This window comes from Xiphophorus hellerii, chromosome 16 (genome assembly GCF_003331165.1).
Source record: "Xiphophorus hellerii strain 12219 chromosome 16, Xiphophorus_hellerii-4.1, whole genome shotgun sequence".
In the NCBI taxonomy this organism is placed as follows: Eukaryota; Metazoa; Chordata; class Actinopteri; order Cyprinodontiformes; family Poeciliidae; genus Xiphophorus; species Xiphophorus hellerii.
The window spans coordinates 6,910,093-6,935,069 of NC_045687.1; the positions used below are offsets into that span (position 1 = coordinate 6,910,093).

At 37.6% G+C, this 24,977-nt stretch overlaps 1 protein-coding gene across 1 annotated transcript in view; it reads right to left on the reverse strand.

The window, feature by feature from the left end:
- znf385c (zinc finger protein 385C) overlaps window positions 1–19,161 on the reverse strand; it is a 143,325-nt gene extending 124,164 nt beyond the window's left edge. The window contains exon 1 of the mRNA XM_032588632.1: window positions 19,088–19,161. The gene's annotated coding sequence lies outside the window, so the exon portion shown is untranslated. The remainder of the gene's footprint in view (window positions 1–19,087) is intronic.
- Window positions 19,162–24,977: the final 5,816 nt, after the last annotated feature.

Genomic DNA, 24,977 nt, shown 5'->3' on the forward strand with positions numbered 1-24,977 from the left:
ACTGAAAATGTCATGGTACATATAAAGGCAGAGAAATAAAAGGTTCTCTTTACATCCAAAGGAAAGTGAAAAGATTTCTGCATGTTCACCATAACTACCCAGCTCACAAAAGATCTGTCCATTGACAGGAAGCACACATTAATTCTTCTACCTATTATGCCATTATCACCCTATTACTCACAAACTCATTCAGTTACACTCGTCCACTGGGAGAAAGCAACGGCATGGCCATTACAACCCCACAAATGATAACAGGAGCAGAGGTTGTTGAGTGGGAGAGGAGAAATGAAATCACTTTTCCAAAACCAAATGGACCACCTCTTCGAAACACGAGGGACTTTGATTGTCCCGTTCCATCAAAGAAAGAAAAGGAAATATGGAGGAAAGAAGAAGAACATAATGGGTGAAAAAACATGCCTGGTTCATGCTCGGAGATGGGATAGCAATGAGATGCCATCATACAGCAAGCGGAGTTGGAGTAGCCCAGGACTGATGAGCTGCTCTGATTGGCTGCAGCAGATGGTGAACACATATGCACACAAGAGGATGAGGAGGGCTAATGATGTGTGAAAGAGAATTGCCCCCTCTCCTCCACAAAGGACAGTCACTCCACTCGTCACATGGACTACGCTTATTAGTTTGACTTATGAGTAGATTGTAGGGTCATTTGAGTTTTTTTGTGTATGTTTCTACATACATGTGTAGAAGTCTTTGTTTAAAAAACCCAAACTAAATTCATTATGCCAATAGTAAATTTTAATCATTTAAATTGTAAATATGTAGCTTGCATTCTTGTTTACTAATGGCAAAGGGCAGAGGATGCTTTATTAAAACATTACTATATCTGTTCAGAGGTCAGTTTTGTGAAACCTTATCAAGTCAAAATGTGATTTTATTTATTTTAGCAGGAGTAAAAAACAAAACAGCAAAAAGAGGTAACAAGGGTGACTTCACTGTTAATTTTGGCACTATGGCCTACAATTTAGTCACAAAAGTTGCTTTTCATAGTTAGAGTCAATATTAGAGCTTCTTTCTCAAGTGAGCTTGTTCGGTTTTTGCAAACCTATATCCCACTCATTTTGTGTCTAAAGACATTTTCTAGTAAAGATTTCAACACCCACTTTATTAAAACACCGGTTGATAAGAAATAGTTTGTAAGTACATCAGAAATGCTCTAATCTTCATGATAGTTTTATTCCAAGATTTTCCCCTAAAAGTGTGATATCTTTGACCTTTCCATTTTTTTTCAGGATGTTTTACAGCGATGGTACCCATTCCCTTTAAAACCTTTTGATCAGAATTTTTCATCTCTACACATATCAGACATGTCAACATGTAGTGCTACAAAAAAGTTCTTTTAAATTAAATTCTTCCAAAACCCGAAGTTTATCTTTGTGAATATTGTGCAAAAACTAACAGGTACAAGGTACTGAGCTGATTTTAAGGTCTTGAGGTGCTTTGCGGGCAGCTATTGAGGCAGAAATAATGCATTTAAACACATTGTGAGGTAGAAGCACAGATTTTAAACTGTGCTAGACTGCAAATATTTCACCGTTTCCCTCATCTTCAATTTAAGTCCTCACAGGGTAGATTATTTACCATCTGTTAATCATGAGGATAATGTAACCTCGACCACCTGGCATGGACGCCATTGGAGGCAAGGGAGAAAGGGTCAGAGGATAGCTGTGAAGGAAATGGGCTAAGAAGGGATGTGAAAAGTGAAAGACAGGAAAAGGGCGAAAACTTAAAGTCAGAGCCCTTTATAGCCTGTGATGAGTGTGGGGGCAAAATGTCCTTAAGATACTTATCTATTGCTTTTCTCATCCAGTACATCTTTGACTCAGAGGGGAGAGATGCGCTGATTAGGCATCACTCAAAAAACAGCCTGTACATAGCTTGACTCTCTCGGAACATCCTTGTTTCCATCTTCTGCCTCTTATATTGTTCTTTCTATTCTTGTGTTTATGTTGCAGTGCTAATGTGTCTCTTAATCCTGAGTAAACATATGAACTCACTGTGAGACTTTGAAGCTAATATCATATTTGCTTGTGAAAGATTTAAGGTAATTGTGGTTTTGTTAATGGGTAGATAAATTGTAGGGCACACACAACGGCGCATGCTTCCAAACGATAAAGAGCACACACTTTATACTGTGGGTGACCTTCCAAGTAAAGGTCAGTGGCTTATAGGCCTATAAAGGCTTTGCATGCAATTCAAACCATTTTCCACCTCATCTGTTGTCACTTAGTCATCCTAATTAACTCATCAGGCAAAAGATAGAGCACCTGTTGTTTAGTGTGAGAGATAAAATACCTGAGAAACACAAGTTTAATTGATACGGATTGTATGGATTATGTATCGTTTTAGCTCCAGAGATTTCTACTTCCTCATTTACATGGAACATGTTGCATAAGAGAATTAAAATATGACAAAGACCACAATAATCTATAATCTGTCACCAGTGAGAAAAACACTGAGCACTTACAATGCCTGCCATATTTATCGGGTACAAATGTATGAAAAAAAACCTAAACAATGAATTACCTTATCTCTCTTTGCAGTATTTTACAAAAACCCATCTTGTTAGTGGTTGGATGAATTATTAGTAAATCTGACTGAACAACTTCATACCAGGGATGTCTAACCATTCTTTTTTGTACAATCTCTCTAGAGTTAGTGTAGTCTTGTTTCCTCTATTGTTCTCTTGTCTCTTCAGCACACTTCTTAGATTTGGAGTCTGGGATGGTCATATAAGAGTGCAGATTTTGGGTCTGGCAAGTCATTTTTGTCAGGATCTGTGTTTTCTGTGTTCATTTAGAGTTTTTTGTGTCCTTGCGTCTCTTCGTTGTCCTGTCCTCCCCTTGATTGTTCCCAGGTGTGTCTCGTTCTGTCATTACCCTCCCATGTATTTAACTCCACCTGTGTTCCTTGTTCCTCGTCGGGTCCTCGTCGTCTGTGTTTCCATGTGCCTGCTGTTCGTTGTATGGACTGTGCTTCTTCATTAAAATCACCATATTCCTCATACCTGGGTCCGCTGCATCTGCCTCACCACTCTCCTCACACCGCTTCATGACAATTTTTCTATTGATCTGGCCATATCTTTTGGATTATTACCCATTTAAAGACAAATAAAGACATATTCTGAGTCTTTTTGAAAAGTGATGCGATTTGTATTTACTTGAAATAAACAAATAAAAATCGTGATGTTATACATGCCAACGACGTTCCAAAAGCACTGGAAGCAAAACAGGTCCACAACATAACAAATCCTTTATCACCTGTTTCCACATACAGTACAGACCAAAAGTTTGGACCCACAGTTGTGTCCAAACTTTTGGTCTGTACTGTACATATGTTTATGCCAAAGAAATATGGGAGTGTTTGATGTCAATTATTTCAACTTTGAAATGGTAGGAGACAATATTGTTCTGTTAGTTTTCTTTTCTTTTCTTTTAAGAATGAATGGATGGATTGATAGGGTACCAATAATTGTTCTTTCAGTACTGATGTATTCACAAATAGATAAAGAGTTAGCAAAGTATTTAACATAGCATTTTTTAAAATCAGCTGTATAAATGTACTTAAAGGTTGATTTTTTTTTTTATTTATTTACAGTTTGAAATTATGTTCCAAAGTTTTTTTTTTTCTTTTTACAAATCTGGGGTACTGATAAGTATGGCCAGCACTGTCATTCAGACTCTTTTCCCACCTTCATCCAGAAGTCATCTGTGCATCATGGATGCTCAGCTCCTCCACATTGTCAAAAAAATCTCTAATCTCAAGCATTTCAGAGGATTAGGTTAGCTTAAGTTTATACACATGCAGGAGATGCACACGGTCACACACAACCACGAAGGATTAAGCAAGGATTGTGTCACTCAAATTATTTTCATGGGAATTACAGTCTGTGTATGTGGCTGCATGAGATCAAATTAAGGCATAATGTCAGGCTCTGAGAGCCTGCAGAAAGACTTGGATAAACAGGACTATTTCTTAAAATAGCTCATTGATTTTTGCAAGTAAAAATAAATTATCTATATTTACATGCCAGCAGCTGTAGGGATAATCTTTCTCACAACACAGACTTTCCAAGAACTTGGTGAAGCTTCTTATTCATATGGTTCAAGCTAAATTACTTCTCAAATGTGATATGTGGAAACACAAAACCTTTTGGTATATTTTAGTGTTTATATAAAAAATTTTACACATAGTCAATGTGTACATTTGTCAATCAGTTACCAACCTGTACAGAAGTGATGTGACTAACTCTACCCAAATAATTTAAAGCTTACACACACAGAATGTTGAACAATTTGTCTGTAAAGTAAAATCCAAACAAGTCCACACATGGGCTGCCAAGGACCCTGCCTGGAAAACATATCTGCTTCATAAAGACAGCCTTTTTAGTTGATGGCCTGCCAGCATATTTGTTGCTGTCTCACATTATTTTTTTTCTTCCTTAGCAGAGATGAGAGCAGCTTGATGCGTCACGCACACCACAGGCCAGAGAACTGATGTGACTGATGCTTAGCCTTATTCAGGAATGGAAAGAAAAAAAGATATGTAGTGAGTTAGTGTTCAATATTTCTTGCCCTTAAGCATAAAATTGTGATGTCAGATTGCCATGAGTCAGTCACTGAACAGCTACGAAGTTATAAAATAAAACTTAAATTGAAAAGTTAGCTTGAGATAGCATGGGAGGAGTATGACAGCAATCAAGGTATCTCTCTTGTTATAGACCAGGGTGCCACTCAGTCCTTAAACGATGGTGTCCTGCATATTTTAGATATTTTTCTGCTCCAACACAGCTGATTCAAATGCTTGAACTGCCTTATTAGCACATTGTCCTAATAAGGCACAATGTGCTAATGTGCACATGTAGGATACCAATCCTACATGTGTTGGGATGTGTTGGTGTTCTGAATATATCTTTCAATGGCTACGTTTTAAGTTTTATGATCTTCACCTCAGACCTTTGATAGGATAAAAAGGACCGGCTAGTAATGCCTCAATGCAAAATGGGCAAGTAAATTGGCAAAGAAACTTGGGGCAAGTTGAAGTTACATCCTACTGGAAATAAACAAAAATCCATGCTAGAATACTAAGAAGAACAGTAGATTTAAGCATCTAAAGTGGTAAAACAACCCGCTGCATCAAAATTGGAAAGAACTGAACATTTGTTTCAATCAGCTAAATGCCAGAATAAGAGGCATTATATTTTAAGGAATTTGTTACTTTCTTTCAATTCATAAGTTTATATTCCCTGTGTTTATTATGCCTTTAAATTATTCTGGCATTTACAAAATGCTTAGCTTATTTTGACTGAATATCAGACGAAGGATAACGCTATGGATGTTTTTATGCAGCATATGTAAACATCTGATTTCAACTGTATGTCTTTAACTGTCTGCAAAAACTTTCTATTGATAGCATATATTTTCTTGATTTGCTCATTTGGCACAATTTGGTCGCAATAGGTAAAAGAGGTTGCAAAAATGTAATTTCCATTTGGGATCAACATAATATTAGAAAAACGCTTACAGTTCATCAACATGTTAAATTGTACTCTAAAAATATTGGTGTTAGTTAAGGTCACTTTCTGAAAGTGCCGCACAGCCCCTCCCTGTTGTGTTTGTTTTTTCTCTAAGGGTGGAAGGGAATGGACCCTGACAGTCAACCATGCATGGAAGACCAGTCTGTTGTAATTTAGAGGCTTGCTTACTTAATAAGCTTGGTCCTAATTTATTCATGCTGCCTTGTACTTAAATGGAGAAGTAAGAACATTTAGAAAGGAAAAACTCTAAAATTCCTAAGGTGATATTTTTAAAAGCTACATAACATGGAGGGATTTCTATCACTTATTTTTCATAAACAATGTAAACTCCTGAATTTCAGTCTGGCGGTCATTATCAATTATTTTTATGTGCATAAGTTTATGCACATAAACTTATGTTTTACGTGAAATACTGTAGATGAACTACCTAGAAATAGATGAACAGAAAAAGATGAACTACCTAATCCATCAGACACCAGAAACAGGTTCCTGTCCCTTGTAGAGACTCTTTTGGATTGGATCATACTTTTAGAACTCCAAATCATTTAATCGTTTTGAACTGGTTAAACATTGAAGAATATTTGCTCTTTCAAATTGTCCACCTCCACTCCAAATACAAACAATTGCCTTCCTATGGCATTAGGAAGGCATTAGTTTATATGAGTATAAACCCATAAATGAAGACTCACATGAATTAAGAAAGTAAAAGCTTTGTGTTTTTCAGCTTTAGTCTAGATGGGCGCTACAGCTACCTTCAGGATGAACTGCAGAAAACAGGCACCACAGTCCAGTCGGGCAAATGGCTTCTCTGGGCACAGAGATAATCGTTACAGTCATTAGGATTCCACTGTGCTTTCTTCAAATCACTGGACACTCCATGTAATTAAAGCCAAACTGTCATGCTCGAGGCACACTGGCTTGGAAAAATGTCTTCACATACAACTACACTGTTTCTTTATTGACTGAAGAAAACTTGAAACAAGATTCCCACAACCCTGGCCTTATTTTTAGATATGATAACATGGCAGAGTTGAGCCACTCTTTTGGTGGCTCAATCCTTCACTCTCTTCCAAATGGGAAAAATTATACAAATGAAGAACCCTTTCAGTGGCACAAGATTAGATTTATTTTGTTGTGTTTTACAACATGTCTTACATTGACAAAAAAATAAGTGGTTTGCAAATAAAATGTGCATGCCCAGTTTAAATTCATTTTAGCCTGTGGTACTGTAGCTGAGAATATGTGTTGTGGACATGTGTGGCACAGCAATGATGCTCCTAATTTCCATAATCCTGCAGAAAACATAAACCCTAATGAGCAAGAATTTAAACGTTTTGAAAGATTGTTAAAAGTGCACCTTGTGGTGGTAGCACATTAGGTTGTTTATCAATAAAAACAGACTTTTAGCAGGGTTTGGAAGCTGTGTTGTAATTACAGCATTGGCAGAAAAACACTTGTACCACTACAACATTCTCAGAATTGTTTAAATTTGAATGCAGAAAGTAACTAAACTGAATTAGATACAAACACCCAACTGCTTTTAACACCAGTGCAGAACACATTATTATGTAATCTACAAAACAATCGTAAGAGTTATAGACTAGACAGGAGGCAGAGAAAAAGAATGGCCTCTCAGAACTGCTGAAATAGCATGGCAGGCTGAATGATGGGACAGCTGCACCACAAAAAAGAAGGATGGAGGAGAAGTGATGCAGCGAGTGCTTGGGTTTATACGCTGGAAAAAGCTTTCAGCATGAAGACATGAAGTCTGTCTTTAGAATGCAGTACCTTCTTTCTCCATTTCTTCAATTTGTAAGCATTTCATGTGCATATTATTATCTAATCCCTTCCCTCCTACACCTCTTCCCTCTGTGCTGCTTCTCTGGGTGGCCGGTAAGGGGCCCAAGATATTTCTATTGGTACCTCACCTCATTTGTTGTCCTGATGGGAGGCATGAGAGCATGGCAGTAGACAGACATGGAGGCTGTAAGATCGGCGGTATAAGAGACAGGTGGGTTGAGATTGAAGGGTGAAGAAAAGTGAGACAAAGACAGATACAGAATGACAGATACTATAAAAAGATAGACAAAATTATAAAATCTACATGAGCAGGCTGGGGTTCAGCACACAGCACATTAGTATGAAAATAGAAAGCAGCAATGCAAATGATGTGAGTCATTTGTGGCCTTTGAGTGCTAATTTAAAAAGCAGGTACCACTGATTCATTCTTGCCTGCGCTAAGTGACTAGATCAACCAAGACAACCCTATCTTCAGCACCTCCTCCACGTCGAGATGCTCAAGAGTGCACTGATTCGTCCTCTCTGCTGGTAATGCCATGTTCTACATAAGAAGCTATATGTGTGTGTGTCTGAGAGAAAGCAAGAGAGAGAGCTTCTGTGCACATTTTGGTTGGTGGGCAGTCAAGCACTACCTACTGATTCACTCCAGTGCAGGAAAAGAGGTCCACACATCATCCCCATGACAACACTGTTATTGCTTGCCAATAGGAGCACCTCTACCTGCAATTAGATGTGGCCGCTGATGCTTTGCGCATTGTCAACGAGAAAGCGACTAGGATATCATATATTATATGTGTACCACACATATGTATAATGTGTACCACCAAATAACAAACCATGAACATCATCCTCTGAAAATACCTTATTTAAGTGTTAGAACATCAAAAAGGAAATAGATGCCAGTCTCTGTTTGCCTTGACCTTCCACTGCTGGAAGTCCTGTCATCCAGCTGCAAAAAGTGGTTTAAACCTGGAAGCATTCCACTTTGCCAACCATATGGCACTGCACTGCTGGGAATGGATTTAACATATGCGTGTCTCTGTGTGCAGCGGTGGGCCATGACATGCCAAACCCCCAGGCTGGCACCACTCTGTGCAGAACCTAATGGTTGCGCTATTGCTTTCTAAAGGGAGAGAGGGTTGGGGTCCTCTGACAGCTGAAAATGCTTCTAGGTGTGGGATGCACTGAGAGAGACAATGACGGTAAATCCAAGAACAGATGAAAGAGGAGTAAAGTTAGAAAACTCTTGGTTAGGCCTGGTCCAATGTAAGAGGAAGGAAGGGAGGAACTTTATTTACAATTAAACATCGGCCACTTTCTGTCACTGCACCAGGAACAACAAGACCAGCAGCAGGTTTAGAAGGCAAACAATCACTAAGGCTTGTTTGAAAACTAAGGAGAGATAATAGCAAGGATGTGCACTTTAGCATGTAATAACTACAGGGTTACTTTATTGGGATTTGGACCAACACAGAGTAAACCATAATTCTAGTGTGATAGGAGAAAGATATACTTTTCAAATATTTATCATAAAAGTGCATAATTGCATTTGTATTCAACCCCCTTCGCTCTGATATCCCAAAATGAATTTCAATGAATGTGAGAAACTCTAGTCTAATTTTAGACCTAGTATCCATGTCTGCCATCTCTCAATTTGTATAAAAGTCTTTTATTTAAAATATCCGGAATTACTACTAATGGTCATATAACATACCCTTTACATTGACTATAAATCCAAGTAGTTTAGTTGGTCTTGGTTCAATTTCAGTAAGCAAGCAAGTTCCCAAAAACCCTGATAGAGTTAATTGAAGATGAAAGACCACACTTGTTCTCAGCTAAAACAATTATCTTCTCAGCCCCCTTGTTTAATTGGGATTGACATTTAAATGAAGGAGGTAATATGTGCCAAGGACAAAGTATGCGGTGTTAACAATTACGATACTGCCTAATGGGGCATGCCAAAGTTATTTTGAGTGCATGTTGTGGGAGAAAGAATAGGGCGTACTCTATTAGCCAGAAATCAGAGCAAATTCATGAAGTAGGACAAGGTCAGAGCCACTCCTTCATTCCTAGATTTGCAGCTCAACATCCAAGCACTTCAAAAAACACTGAGTGGGATCATTAATATCAACACTAACCCAGGAGAAGGCTTTTAGCATGCACAAAGTGGCTGTCAAGGATACGCTGTCATTTATGCAACACCTCTTTTGCCACGCTGAAAGCCGAGCGCTAAGCAGGTTGAAATAAAACCCTGAGAAGTGCCAACAGATTGAAAAACTTCTTTTTTTTCTTCAAAAAAGCTCTTTCTCAGTTTTACAACATATTCTTTTTTCTCTGATAGAAAGACAGAAACTCTGGTACTGAGGAAGTTAAATTAACGTCTGGTCTTAGAAAATCAAAGCTTGGGCAAGGAAATTAGAAGAAAGCGCACTGCACTAGTAATATGAGTGTTAAAGGCTTGCATATAGAGACAGCGAAAACATGGCAGGGCACAGGAAGGCATATGAGGTGGAAGAGGAAGGTAAATACTAAAATACAAAGCTCCAATGTGTGTCCTTCTACCAATCCAGTCCCTGTGCCGCTTTCCCTCTGAAGGCCCCAGTGTATCCAACCTTTAGCAACCAGGAGGACAAGGTGCCGTCTGTGAGGAATCCATCTACCTCAAAGCAGATTTCAAAGGTATGCTTCTTGGGTTGGATGTGAATACAAGCCCAGGAAAAGCGGTGTGGACCTAACTCAAAAAGTTCACCATGATGGAGGAGCGTCATCACATACTCTATGAAGCTAAGAGATGACCTACATAACAGAAGTCCCAACAAAGTTGATCTCTTTCACCTTGAATTGAAGCCTAATTATATCTACAAAAATAAAAGTACAAGAAAAACAAACAAACAAAGAACTCTCTTAATGACAAATGATTGGCAAGAATATTAAAAGCCACAGTCACAAAATAAGCTTTTAGAATAGGCTACTTTATAATGCAAACTGGGTTAGAGGCCCATATTAAAATGCATTAGTCTGTTTTATGGGTTTCTGATATGAAATTATTTGAAAGAAAAACAAACTTTTGTGACAAATTCTCTGGGAATTTGTCCCATAGAGGAAAAATACCTCTATGAGAATTTCCCCTCAATGGGACAATGAAGGATAGATATTTCTATTATATTATATTTGCTGAAAAAATTATTGATAGATATTAGATTATGTACTAAATTGTGTAATTACAATAATAAAACCCAGGTTAGCTCCTGGGTATAGTAAAGAGAAAGACACAAATAACATTTCTCATTTGAAAATGAATGTTTTTTCTAAACTTCCTCGATAAAAAGCAAAAATATTGAAGACTGGAAGTCTTGGAAATACTGTTTAAATGGATGACATGCAAGTCAAGTACATTTAAGGAAAGCTTTTAATATCTGTCCTCTTCCTCGTTTGGTGGAAAAAGCTTAGACGTCTCTTCTGGAGCCATCCATTCCTTCGTCCTCTCTATTTTTCATCACACCCCTTCTATGACAGCAGCTTTGTCGTGAACGTTAACCCAGCCCAGTGGCCTATGGCTTGTCAACAGAAATGTTTTCTAAAGCGGCGCACTGAGGAATGTCCCCTTTCTGTGAGTGTGGAAAAATATATGGTTCAATTATAGGGTCTGTCAGGCTGGCATGAGACTGTGATGACCTGAACTGGGCTGCTGGGAGAGACAAAGTCAAGCTGATAACTAATGCAGTAGAAGTGGGGTTCATCCTCTCATACAGCAAAGTTCAATTTTGTCTTTAAGAAAATACATGACAGTCTTTTAAACACCGCTCAGGAAACGATGAATGAGCTGGAGAATCTGTCAGTCCCCAATGAGCTAAGAAATGGGGAGAGACATGGTGAATCAAAGCAGTTAGCAGAACGGACTCGCTGGATCAGTGAGTCAATGTGTGCGTCAGCTGTATTCTGAAGGGCTAAGAGGGATTTTAAACTGGAGGAAGTGGAGTTAATGTGTGATCTTGGAGAGCACAGAGCTGGCCTCATCCACTCTCAGCCCACCAGTTTGACACCGATGATAACAGGCCTCAAACAGCTTGCAAACGCACATCACCCACACACTCATGAAACAGAAAAATGAAAAACACCTCACCTTTAAATGAGAAAATGGGCCGTGGAAGATACCGCTGGAAAAAGTACACAGATGACTCAAGCTGAACAGTGTGAAAGCTGATGCGGGAAGAATAAACAATCTCACTTTCCAAAAGCTGCTTAGCCCACATATTGTAAGAGGGGACTAATCTGACTTTTAATCAAAGGCCAGGCCACCGCAGTTCAGTTTGCCAAGCCCTGGTTCACTGGAAAGAGACGGCAAAAATGGATAAAAGAGTACAGCCGTCTGACATAAGCAATTCTTAGTCAGCAGCTACGTCAATGATGGCATCACAAACCTATCTTCAGCATTGTCATCTTAGCTGACCTGAGCCAACATTAAGTTCCTGTCCAGACAGACATCATGTGTTTATAAGTCACTAAACTAATGAGAGATGTAGATGTAAATGTTTTGGTGCGACCTCCTGCTGCAGGTTGTTACAAACTCAGCCATTTGCTCCGTTGAACTAACCAGAATGTATCTGAGGCTGCTAGTTATCTTTAGCATTTGAAAGCAAGGGAAGAGCAAAGGAAAAATGGAAATGACTGTCAGTCTAAAAACATAACTGTATCTCAGGGCTAAAAATATGACACCATCCACCAAAAAAAACTCAGTTTCACATCCTCCTTTTAAAAAATGACTGCCTCACCTTCAAAGTTTTAGACCTTTTTCTACTGTCTTAATCAAATGTCCTACAGAAAAGGTGATACCTGATATCTGATGTGATCTTTGTACTTAACATGCAGATTCAACATGAACCAATAGCTGTGGAAACACACAGTTACCCATGTATGCCTTCCAGGGATTGCACCAAACTTTCCACCATCATCTCCTTCCAACAGCTACAGATTAAGAATTCATTAGTGAAGCACACTTCAGTCCACGCATTCACACAGTGGAAACACAAAGTGGTGCACAAGTGTGAAATGGCAGGAAAATTATGCATGGCTTACAAATAAAAATTTAAAAAATCTGAAAAGTGTGGCTTGTTGTCATGATGTGTAGTGGTTATTGGTGGACCTAAATGCAGAAAGGGAGAGGCAGCCTGTAGATGAGGAATATTTGATAAAAGTGATGAACAAAAAAGACTTACAAAAATCACAGGGAACCAGGGCAGAACACACACCATAAATCCTCTTATGAGAAAAACCAGCAAGGAGAACATGAGCTAGAGTGGGGAACTAACAGAGTATAGTGGGAGGAACCAACCAATAGTGTAAACAGGAGAGGGGTTTATATACTGTGAGGTGCATGCTGGGGCTGATGAGCTAACGAGTTGCAGGTGTGAGGGGAAAGAGCAGAAGGAAGGCTGAGGAGAGAGAGAGAGAGAGAATGGAAGAAGGGGCGAGGGAAAGTACAGAAGAAACTATGAAATGAATCTAACACTAAAGAATGAATATAGATAAAACATATAATTAACTAGGATAACAAGTACTAACTAGAGACAAGAAAAAAACATAACTATAAACACTAAGAAGGGCTGAACTAAAGTAAAACTGAAACAAGACTGATCTAATCAAAGAAAGAAACTAAGGAATACGGAGAAACCAAACCTCAAAAATAACTAAAAACAACTCAGAACATAATACTTGTGTTTGTATTTATCTCCCAAAGTCTAAGCATTTTAAAACAAACTTTCAATGCAATTACAGGTATAAATTTGGGGGATTTTCTTTCTATGATCTCTGCACATCTACAGACAGGTGTCCCCAGATTCTTCACAAAATGGCTAAAGCTCCTTCAGACTGAACAAAGAGCATTTATTAACAAAAAGGGGGAAAAAAAGAAAAAGAAATGCTGCATAAACTACTCTGGATCTCTTTGGATGTTTTAGTGTAATATATAGAGCATTCTCCAAGAAGCACATCTAACATGTGAAGCAATGCTTTTATAAGCAATGCACTTTTTCTGAATGACTTATGGGAGATTAAACACATTTTAGAGGGCAGTTGGAGCATATCTAGCTCTAAAAGAACAAAAGAAGTATTTGATATAATATCATCTGAAATTATTAGTTTTATTATTAATTTAAGGGGATAATCTAATCTGAATATCATTTCTATAATTCTAACAGTGAAAAGCCAGGAAAATGACAGGAACTGGACTGACACATTCACAGGATCAGTCTGAGAACTAGTCATCTCACGTCTAATCAATTTTGACACGGAGTAAGTAAGTGAGTAACACTCTCACGTCTATTGCGATGATGGCTGTCACACACTTTAGCAAGGTGAGTAACCTACACAACGTCCAATGGAGGCCTTTGGCAGTCACCAGGTATGAAAGTAGAGCTCACAGAAAACATTTAAATGAAAAAATAGCAATTCAAAACACAAACAGATATGTGTACTCTGGGAAGCTGTCTATAAAAGCATGCTTTTGATCAAGTAATTCGGCCACTACCCTTCCTGAGGAGTTCATCTGGATCCAAACAAGCAGTCTATTTAGTTTTGTTGTTTTTTCGTGGCGGGCTTGAGAAGGTGTACCTGGCTGGAAACACTAAGCCAGTGTTCAGCCTCAGAGTAGCGTCATTTACCGGCTGCTTGATGCCATAAATGGACCGTTGTGTACACGCGTGTGTTTGTGTTAGTGAATGTACCGTTGCAACACTATCGCTACTGTGAGTCATTACAAGTGCGTGTGAAAGTGTGTACGCATGGTGCAGTTAGGCTGCCTTCTGTTAATGAGGAAAATCATTTCATAACAAATTAAAATTAGATTGAATAATGGTTGAAATGTACTGATGTAATTTACCTCCTGATGTTATTGTAGGCGCAAACACATACTCGCCCAATTTTTTTTTTTACTTTTCGCTGCCTGCTCTGTTCTCGTTTAGGCTCAGGGCTTACAGAGGAGGCGATGACGTGGAGTTGAAACCTGGTCTCCCTGTTTCTCCAGCTGCCTGACTGAGACGCAGGCGGCCTTCCGCCAAGTCTTCTCCATCATCTCCGGTCCATACTGCCAGTCAACCATGCGGGGGGTCGTGGCGAAAGAAAAGCCTGCTTGCCCTGAGATGGGCTCTGTGCAGCTGTCAGAATCTCTGACCCCTTGCCAAGTCTGCCACCTCCGGTGGCCTCACGCAGGGCAACAACCGCCGCAGGCCAGCCAACGGCCGAGGGGTGCAGGAACGGAATCACCCGTTAGTGATTCAAGACTTATCCGTCTTGAAGGGCAACATTTTGTGCCTTTTATTATAGAAGTCACACTTTGAGTGCACCTGTCATCCAAAGTCCTGTACATCTTGTACTAGTCTATGATACCAGCTTGGTCAAAGCACAGCTTGAAGCAACCGGCATGGAGCATTTACTGGTATCAAGATATACCAAGGTTCTAAAACATTTCCAACCTACTAAAATAATTCATCACACTATTTCAGTTTAATATCCTCCCTTACTTGTTTAGGAACACAGTTGCTCACTCCTTCACAATTCTGTTTTGCACAAGAAAGATTTTATAATTTGGAAAGTCACTGCATTGAAACTAATGGCAACTACTACTGTCATTAGCGTACTGTAATAGACAGTTGCCTGTGTGTTGCATGTTATGTGAGAAGACAGCCTGGCTAATTAGCCAGTTATCAACTTGTTAGATTCTCTGAGTTACTTTGTGAAAAAAAAAAAAAACATATGGCGAGTGACTTTTTGTTGTGTTGTTTGTTAAAAACGTATTGGTACAGCAGTCCTCCAACATCATCAACAACACTTGAAAGGATGGGTCAAATTTAAATTGTTTAGATCTACTTTCCTTCAGTATTTCTTTGAAATTACTACATTTCAGATTAGTTGCAAGATGGACTGTTACCAGAGGTCATTCTTTCCAACAGCATCAACAGCCACAGCGACTCTGAAAATATTTAAGTTTTCTTTCTTTTCTTTTTTTTTGCTGTTTTCAGAAAATAAGAAGCAAGAAAATATTCCAAAGACCAGTATACCTAATTCACTATGTTTGAGGCATGAAAAGCACAGTATACTACAATCTTTTGTTAGTTTTCTGCGTGTCATAAGAGTGTTAAATACAACAGTAATGCTCTGCTTTGCAATGATGGAATAGTGGCGTCCACCAATGCCAAGCTCCCCTTCAGCTAAAAGGGAATTAACTATATATTTGCTTTGGCATGGCAGAGAGCAGCAACCAGAGAGTATGTCACAATCTTACCACAGATCTTTTCAGAGAATTTAACTGAAGGTCATTGTGCTTTTCTCTGTAGTTCCAGCATCCTACTGAATCAAGTGTAGCAGGAATACAGAAAAGGCGAGATCGGAGGGGTCAGTAAACGATCCAAAAGTGTATACATTCAATTTTTCTGGGCCTTCCGGCTCTTGCTGCGTGCTTTTCTCAGTGTGATGAGGGGGGTTAGCTTTCCCCAGCAGGTGATGATTGTGCAGATAATAACAGGAAGAAAGGGGGTAAGAAGAAGGTCAATTCAAAACATCAGAAGACAGCAAAGTGCAAAATACAAACCTAAATTACAAAGTGAGCAGCATCAGTATTTGAGAAAAAGGGCAAAGGAAAAAATAATAAACAATGGGGAAAAAAATTCCAAATGTTATAAGAACAGTGTAATGCAGTTAGATGGATTAGAAACAATCCACTGCCAGCTGGAAAGGCTGGGCATTCGTTATTCCAGACTTTCCTCCTCACCTTTTCAATAACTTCTGATCTAATGTCATTCAACTGTTTTAATTCTTACATCATCTGCATTGTTTCTTATAAGACATAAATTAATATCACATGACCACTAACACTATGTGTTTCTCAAACAAGCCTCCAAGATGAACAACTGTCCTCGTGGATTAGCTGGGGCTACTTTCAAAGATTAAGCTGAAATATCTAATGCCTCTGGAATCTCATGTGAAATCAAGAAGCACAACTACAGTAATAAGACATGGTGGTGTACAAGTAGCAAACATACAGCAGAAACATTGTCTCTGCAATATGCAGCACTTTAAGCTAATTCATAGATTAACTTTAAAGCTGGAGGAGGAAAAAAATCTTATTTTGAAAGATTTCAACTTTAAACAGAGTTCTAAGGCTAGAAATTACTATTTCTTAAAATTATTATTTATTAATATAAATATTTAGCCAATATGACTCTTTCACTTAATTTTTTTTTTTAATATTTGTAGAACTTTATCAAGAAGGAGTTTTATTGGAAGGTGGAAACAAAGAGCTGGAGGTGAGATAGCCAAAGTTTCATCTTTGGCTGGGAGAAGAATTTTAAGGACCACCGTATGTTTCAAGATGATTTGAATCTTCCATTAAGAAAAAAATAATATTTGCATATAATGTAAAAAGTTTACTATTTGTCTAATGCTTACTATTTGTAAGCATTCTAAATGTGTAAAATTCTTGGCATATTTCCTCACAGATTAAAATCAAGAAGACATGAAACAGTGGTAAACCTATCCAGGAAATGCTGATCTGGTCTGCCAAATACCTTAGGTCAAAAATCAGCTCGGAACAATATCTAAATAACTGTGGACTTTACTTTCTGCTGTAAAGATCTGTGATAATGATTCAACGAACTAGCCAGGACAAAAATGGCATCAATGGGAGAGCACCAAGGCAAACATCCCTGCTGACCAAAAAGAACACAAAAGCCAATCTATACGCCTGAAAATATATTTATGATCACCAGGACCTTTGGAAAAATATTCTTTGAACTGAAAAGACTAAAGAGGAAGTTTTTGGAAGTTTTGCTTCCCATTACACCAGACATAAAAGTTACAAACCGTCCCTTTTCCACTAGTTCCTTAGCAGCAGGCCTCGACTCGGCTCAACTTTCCTCAGTCCAGGTTGTTTAGTATATCTAGTGAATGGGGTTGTCATGTAGCTGGGCAATCCCAGAGTGAAAAAAGTAGCCTGATGCAAACTGTACATGATACAAAGACAACACAACAATGGAGGGCATGGAAACTATGTTGAACCTTCCACTCAGTCTGCTATTCTCCTTAAAATCTCCAAATACACTCAGTCGGTGATGTGACTGGCAAGTCAGATTATTGTAGAGGAATTGCTCTTGTGACAGCATCAGTGACCGACAGTCTTCTGATGTGGGATTTTCAGCCCCCCCCAGGACTGACTTTGGACACCCCCGCTGTACCATGTTATGAAACTTAAATTGGTTAATTGATTGAAAAAAAAAAAAGAAAACACTAAAAATATTTTCAGTTTTCATAAGACATGATGCCGTTGTTGCTGGGACTGAATCCATTCCTGGATTGGATCCAGAGATGGATCCATCCCTGGCATGGCAACAAAAATACTATCCAACAGAAAAAGTCAAATGAAATAGAGGATTTATTTTTTAAATTGCGACAGTCCTCTCTAATTTGTGTTCACCATGATGATGTGGTTTGCCCTATGAAATGTGGTTTAAGTAAGAGCAACAAAAGACTAAGCTTTTCTTAAGCGAAATTGCCATGCTGAAATTGTTATGCATGTCAACATATATGTAATTATTGCACTATAAACCAAAAATATACTAAATTGGTTGTAGTAGTGTGTAGTAGTTTGTTTTCTTGAAAGAAAGGCCAAAGTGCCAAAATGTATTTTTCAACAGTAAAAAAGAAAAATCTATATAAAAAATCGATACAAATAAGTCAAAGAAAATATTGCACACTTTGTCACAGCAGCAGGACAGGCAGACGCATTCAACACAAGGCCATTCAGCAGGAGTTACAGGCATATTTAAAACATCCATAAAGTTGCAGCAATATTTCAGTTTCTCAAAATAATAGCTGCAGTTTGTTTTCACTTGGATTATTGGACCTCTTATTTGTTGCAACAGCAGCAGAGATCTCAAAATCAATCCAGATCAAACTAAAAACACAGTCTTTAGTGTGATTAGGCTATACATTACTTTTAAACTCATGACTGAATAGCTAAAGAACAAACTACAATGATTTTACTCTAAAAATACAAGCCAAGAGGGTAAATTGAGTGTAAATTGAGTGTTAATTCTTAATGTTGCAGTGATAATGTCCCTGGAGATTAAAAGTAATTGTACATAACATGATATGAAATTAATTAATAGACTGTGAAAACAAAAAAAGATAATATCAAAGAAACAGGACTTTGTATGAATATGCGTTTTGAGTTCACACACACATGCCGACCCCAACTTAAAGAATATTTATTTTTTACGTATAATTTCTGTTTTAATGGATCATTTAAGTCTAACTTTACGCAAATCTGAAACATCTCCATTCAATGAAAGATTATAATAGTATTCTAATTTCACAGCTTATTTATCCCTAATACTTAGTCTATTCTAGATATGTGTGAACGTGGACCTAATTAACAGCAACAAGCGTAATTTAAAAAGAAGGAAAAAAAAACTCGTCCAGCGTAATATAAGAATGTATGCGCAATTACGCACAGGCTCCAAAAGTTAGACCAAACCATGAGCACTCTTCGTTTTCCATGTATGAAATTAAAACTTTCCAAAAATCAGGTATCGTTGTCTCCACTGTCAGCACAGTAGTAGGTGCGCCTAAAACATTCTGGACCAAAAAAACCATTTCGCCCAAATCAAAACTTTTAGCAGAGACAACATACCACACATGTGTTTGCATCTACAGCTGTCAGAAAAAGGAGCTTTGGCTCACCGGCTCCGTTCCGTTTCCGAGCTCCACAGTGCGCGTCCAGGGATGAAACAGATGGATAAAGACTGGCTGCCAACGCACAGAGCAAACCTGTCCGGGGAAGCGGTGTTGCTAAGTTAAACACAGTGCAAAACTGTATGATGGCAGAAATATTTTCACAATAAAATCCCCATCTGAGCCTGGGTCTACATGTAACCAGAATATTTTAACGATTAAATGTGAGGCATTACAGCCACATCTCTACATAACAAATGATTAATGCACCTCAGATTTGTGCATCGAACCATTAGTTTATCTGTTCTGAATTCATGGTGAGTTTTATTTTGAAATGGAAAACTAGATGTACTTGCTCTTTTCAAGACGCATTTTACTCTGACAAACTGAAGTGAAGTGACCGGCTGATATGACCAGCGAGCGCAACAACGCTTTACAGATTCCCAGACTTTGATTTGGCTCTTCAAAAAAAAAAAATAAAAATAAATAAAATAAAAAATATAATAATAATAATAATAATAATAATAATAATAATAATAATAATAATACCCTTAAATTGTGGCAAGATACTACAGAAAATTAACATCTGGCTGTTGACTATTGTTGCATTGCATTGTATTTATTTATTTATTATTTTTTACTTTCATATATTTGCTTGTTTTTGAATCTTCTTGTCTGACTGTTTTATGACCTGTGCAGCAATACCATAGTGAAACAAGGGTAGAAATTTTATTTTTGTAATGACTGTGATCTGACCTTTGTTTTTAATATTTGTCTCTGTATTTGCTTCCAAGCATACTATATACTTTTTACTTTAAATGTGGATAAAAGACTGAAATGCTTTGTTACTGTATAATAATGTCCTTAAAACTTGACCTGTCTCTGTAGCCTCTCAAACTCCCACTCAGGCTGCTCTCAACAATTTGCCCATGGTTTCCCCAGCAACAAAAGTGGTAAGATGTGTTTATCCAAAGTGAACTTTAAAGCCCATCTTAAAAAGCCAGCCTTAATGGACAACGAGCAAGACAATATGAGGGTAATAGAAGAAATGAAAACTCTTCAGGCTGTTGATTAACTTCAGTCAAATGCAGTCGAAGTATAAATGTATAAAAGGGAAAACAAAAGGACAAGGAGAAATGCTTCTGAGAAAGAGACAACCAGACTATTTTATTCAGAATATTTGTATTCAAAATACACAGTGTTCTTTGCTCAATTAATTTTTTTGAAGGATAGAAACTGCTTGGCTAGCACTTAAAAAGTACACATTCAAATGTCATCTTATTCTTAAATAAAGTAATTACAGTACCCTACGGCTTAGTGTAATTATGAGACAGTTTGAGTTGCAAACAATTACCTGTCCATCTGAATAAAGTAATGTAAAACTGTTGTAAATCTAAATTACTTTTGCTGATCTTAAGCTGTAATTTGACATAACATTGCATATCATTATGTTCAGGAAAGAGATTGAAAATTGTTTTCAATTTGACAAAAGCATGTTGAAATATAGGAAGAAAGAAATTAATTGCAACCAACATATCTTACATACACTGACACTTTTAAAGAGAAAATGGGTAAAGTTTACTTCAAAGACACTGTCAGTCAGACTTTGGAAGTCCGTCTTTTCTCTGTCAATTTTCAAGATGTCAGCAGCATGACAGATTTGGATTTGACTGATGGTTATCAAACAGAATTATTGCCCAAGATAGAAAAAGATGTGGAATTGATAAATATGATCATACTGGAAGTTAAAATTAATCCAGAACTATGGATTCATTTCCATAGTTCTTGGAAATGAACTATGGAAATGTTAATTAAGGTGCCAAGTTTGGTTACTGTTTGCAGTCATATGCACAAGTTCTCCAACCTATTTTGAATGTATGAGCAAAAAAGGAAAGCTCTTATCCAATTCATACTTGATATATGTGAACTTAAAAATAATTGAGGAAGATAAGGTTGGCAAAGCCAGAGGCACTGGGAAAACCGCCAGAGAAGGAAATCACCCCACTGCTGCGGTGCGCAGCAGGATGATCTGACATCCTTAGTTTCCTTAATGAAACTAAGGAACATTTCCTGTGTGATTCCTGGACTGATACCTGGTGAGTTAATTGACTGATACAGAACAGCTGAAAGGATAACACTAACCTGAGGCACTGGTACATTTCTTAACAATCAGCAAGGTTAGATCCCACAAGTTAATATGACGATGACGCGCCAATGGAGGAGTTTTCCCCTTATTTAGATAGCAAAGCATTTGCTTGTATGAGGATGTCAGAAACAACTAGCCAGCGTAAAATGCATTGTTTTGTATTTGATTTATATCTATTAGATACATCTTTTTCAATACAGCATTATATTGTAGCAAATTTAATGCCACGATTAAAGATACTGCCAAAAAACTCACAGTATCTTTGCATATCTGCAGGAAACTCGTACTGATGACAACAGGTGAAAGGTCACTGATTACTAAGGATTACCAGCAAGTGGATATCCTACTCACATATATTAGCAACATTTTTATTTCGGTGTCTCAAGCATTACAATTAAATTGTCATAAAGCTCCCTTTGTCTGTTCTTCCTTCAGGTGCCACAGCGACCCCTGATTAAATCTTTGAAGCTTGATCAAAATGTGCCTTGATTGGATTCGCAGGCACACAATGAACTGTTTGTTATCAAAATGAGGTCTCATTGTGATTAAAATGACTCAGAGGACTCAATATTTGTATTTCAATTATTTCAGTTCACCTGCAATATGAGAAAAAGGAAGACACATTAATAATGTGTCGGCGAATGAGAAGCTCAGCCGTCGTCGGCAGCCGTTTGCCGTATCCTTTAACTGCAGTCGTATGCCAGCAGCTCCCAAACTGTCTTGAGTGATTTACAATGTGGCAATTAACCTCCGGTGGTGGCGGTGACTTTCAGAGCGTTTTTTTTTTTTTTTTCCCACGAGAGACGCACGGCCACAACTGAGGAGCAAAGCCTCCCAGCTCTTCCCAACACACTCTATCAGATTCTTATTCCACAGGGAGCCCACTGAAGCAAAAGCTATACATATTAATAAGTAGGGACGGTATCTGTTCTCACATCTTTTTTCACTGGAGTGGCATGCTTCTGAGTTGGACCACTGTCAGTATGAAGGAGCTCAAATTCTGCTCTGAAGAAAACAGCTTGAGATATTAAGGGTTGGTGAATAATAAATATTATATATAAATATGAAATGTAGTTTAATAAAGCTGGAGATAAACCCTGCATTTAAAGTGCAGAAAACAAATAAATGAATCTAAAACCTTGTTTTTCTCTCCTAAATTAAATGCAAGCCTACTGGATCTTAATTATCTCTCTTGAGTTTTTGATTTTCATAAAGAGGTGCTTCTTAATGAAATCTATAGCTGCTCAAAATATGTTGCACTTAAGAGATTAGAATAATATATCAGGCCTAAATTAGGCAAACAAAAGTCCAAATATGATCAAATTACTTGCTTAGACAATCTGGAAAGCACATCGAATGATTCTCAAATGTTATGCAGGGAATGAATAAAACTAATAAAGGCTTAACTCATAGCACATTTGTCCAATTCTTACTCATATCAGCATATCTTTTTATATTTAAATATGAAAGGCAAGCTCATGAACTTGCACCTTCACATAATTATAGTGTCGCTGATGCATCAGAAAGAAAATTCATAGATAAGGTGAACAGCCTTACTGAGTTTCTCATTATGGTGACATTGTTATTCTGTCAAAAAAAAAAAAGTATGCACTAGAGAAAAATAATATTCCAGCACCTCTTATGGTTCTGCAAGAGTAATTTGAAGGAAATGAAGTTGGACATAATCAGGGTCTATTTGCTTCATCTGATGACATAATCAAATCTCCTTTGGCTACACGGTCACGTAGATTTGGATCAGAATAGCACATATAATTTTCCAAAATGTGCGGATTTCAACAGGTGCTACAGCAATCACCTGGATTTTGTCTGTTCACCGTGTATTTTACATTGGCTCATATGTGGTTTTCCAAATGTTATAATGGTCGTGTGATATTAAAACCCTAAGATGCCTTTCTTTCAAGAAGTCATTCCCTGGACAGACAACAAAACTGTGTGATTTTCTTGACTGTTGGCTTTGTGAAATATAATTTTGGCTTATTGTTTAGCTTGTTCTAATTTTAAGAAAAATATACTATCTTGTTGCAAATGAAAAAACAAGCTTCGGATTTAGTTGATGAGTCCACTAGTCATGTTTTTGGACTATGAGATAAAGTTGAGGGAGCCAGATAGATCCCACAGTCACAGGAGAGCAAACACCAGGAAGACTCCAGTCAAGGATTTTAACTCCAGACCTTCATCCTACAAACTAACAGTAAAAACCATCAACTCCCAGAGCAAACAGAACTTAATATGATTAAATCTATCCAGATAGAGATTAAAAGAATTTTTACATATCCTTCACTTTTTCTCTCTAAGACGACACTGAACTTCAACATACTTTGCTAACTTTGCAAACGCAGACATTGAGCTATCTAATTATTTTTGCCATTTCAAAAAGCATCAATCTGTGGTGCTTTCAATCTGAAAGAAGTCAATAAAAGTTATACTTATATTTAAATTATAGATTGGTTTCATTTTAGAACATCTTTAAAATATTTGTTGCGCCCCACAGTTATAATTAGGTCTTTACTTCATAAGTGGTTGCATTTGATTACACTCAGATGTTTATAGACAAAAAATTAAAAAAAAATGTACAAATAAACTTTAAATAATTATAATCTCATGGTGCACAATGTAATTAGTAGTTGGTGGCAGCTGGGGAATTTTTTTTTTGCATGGTCATCATGGTTTATATGCACATTTTGCCATTTTTCTGCAAACTTTCAGGTTTTGTTTCTTGACATTTTTTGTTAAAAAGATGTATTTTTAGTTCAATTTTAGATTTAAACAAGAGGTCAAGGTCAACAAAGTCACACACTGTATGGAGATATGGAAGAAGAATTTGTCAGCCTTCCAATATAGCTAGATTCAATGAAAAATAACTGCAGAAACAGGTTTAAAAAGGAAACCATACAGTAGTTTTATGAGTTATAAACACTGAGGGAAACTACGTCATACAATGTCTATTAACAAGCCCAAAACTTTGTAAAACTAGCACTTCAAAAGTTATTCCATTTGGTGAATTGTATTCCTCTGGATATTTTATTTTTGTATTTTACTAACCTTGTTCACCACTAACCTTCTTGCTCCATTTATTTTGTTAATCCCTTAGTTCTTCTTTCAAAATTTTTTTGACCTCCAAATGCTTATTGTTTATTTTCTGCCATTCGTTATTTCCCTTCCGCCATCTTCAAAATTCAATTTCCTACCACTCTCACCTTCCCATGCAATCACTTCCCATGATTTCTGCCCCATCTCTCACTCTGCCCGTCCCTTTCCATCTCCACCTCTCATTTCTTTAATCGTTCTGTTTTCCTATGAAGGTTACTCCTGCCTGCAGGGCTATGAAAATGTCAGAGAGGCGCACTCCATTTTCAGCTACGTAAATAGCCATTTCCCGCCAGAGCAAACCCACTTTCCTGCGTCTGACCTGCTGCGTTACACATCACAAGCCCACAGAACATGTCCCACCTCCTCTTCTAATACCTGAACATGCTTCTGGGGGAGTATGACTAGTGAGTGCTGCAGATGTCCTCTCCACATACGGAAAAACTGATCCACCCCCTCATATCCATGTTTCATTCAGAGGCTCCTTATAATTTTGCATGAGCTCCATCAAAGTGGATTTAGGATTACAATGTACAGTATTTCTGGAGATATGACTTCAAACTCAAAGACTTTTTAATGACTGTTCAAAGGGCTTTCGACACTAGGATATGCATTATTTCAAATCAATAACTCACTGAAATTAAA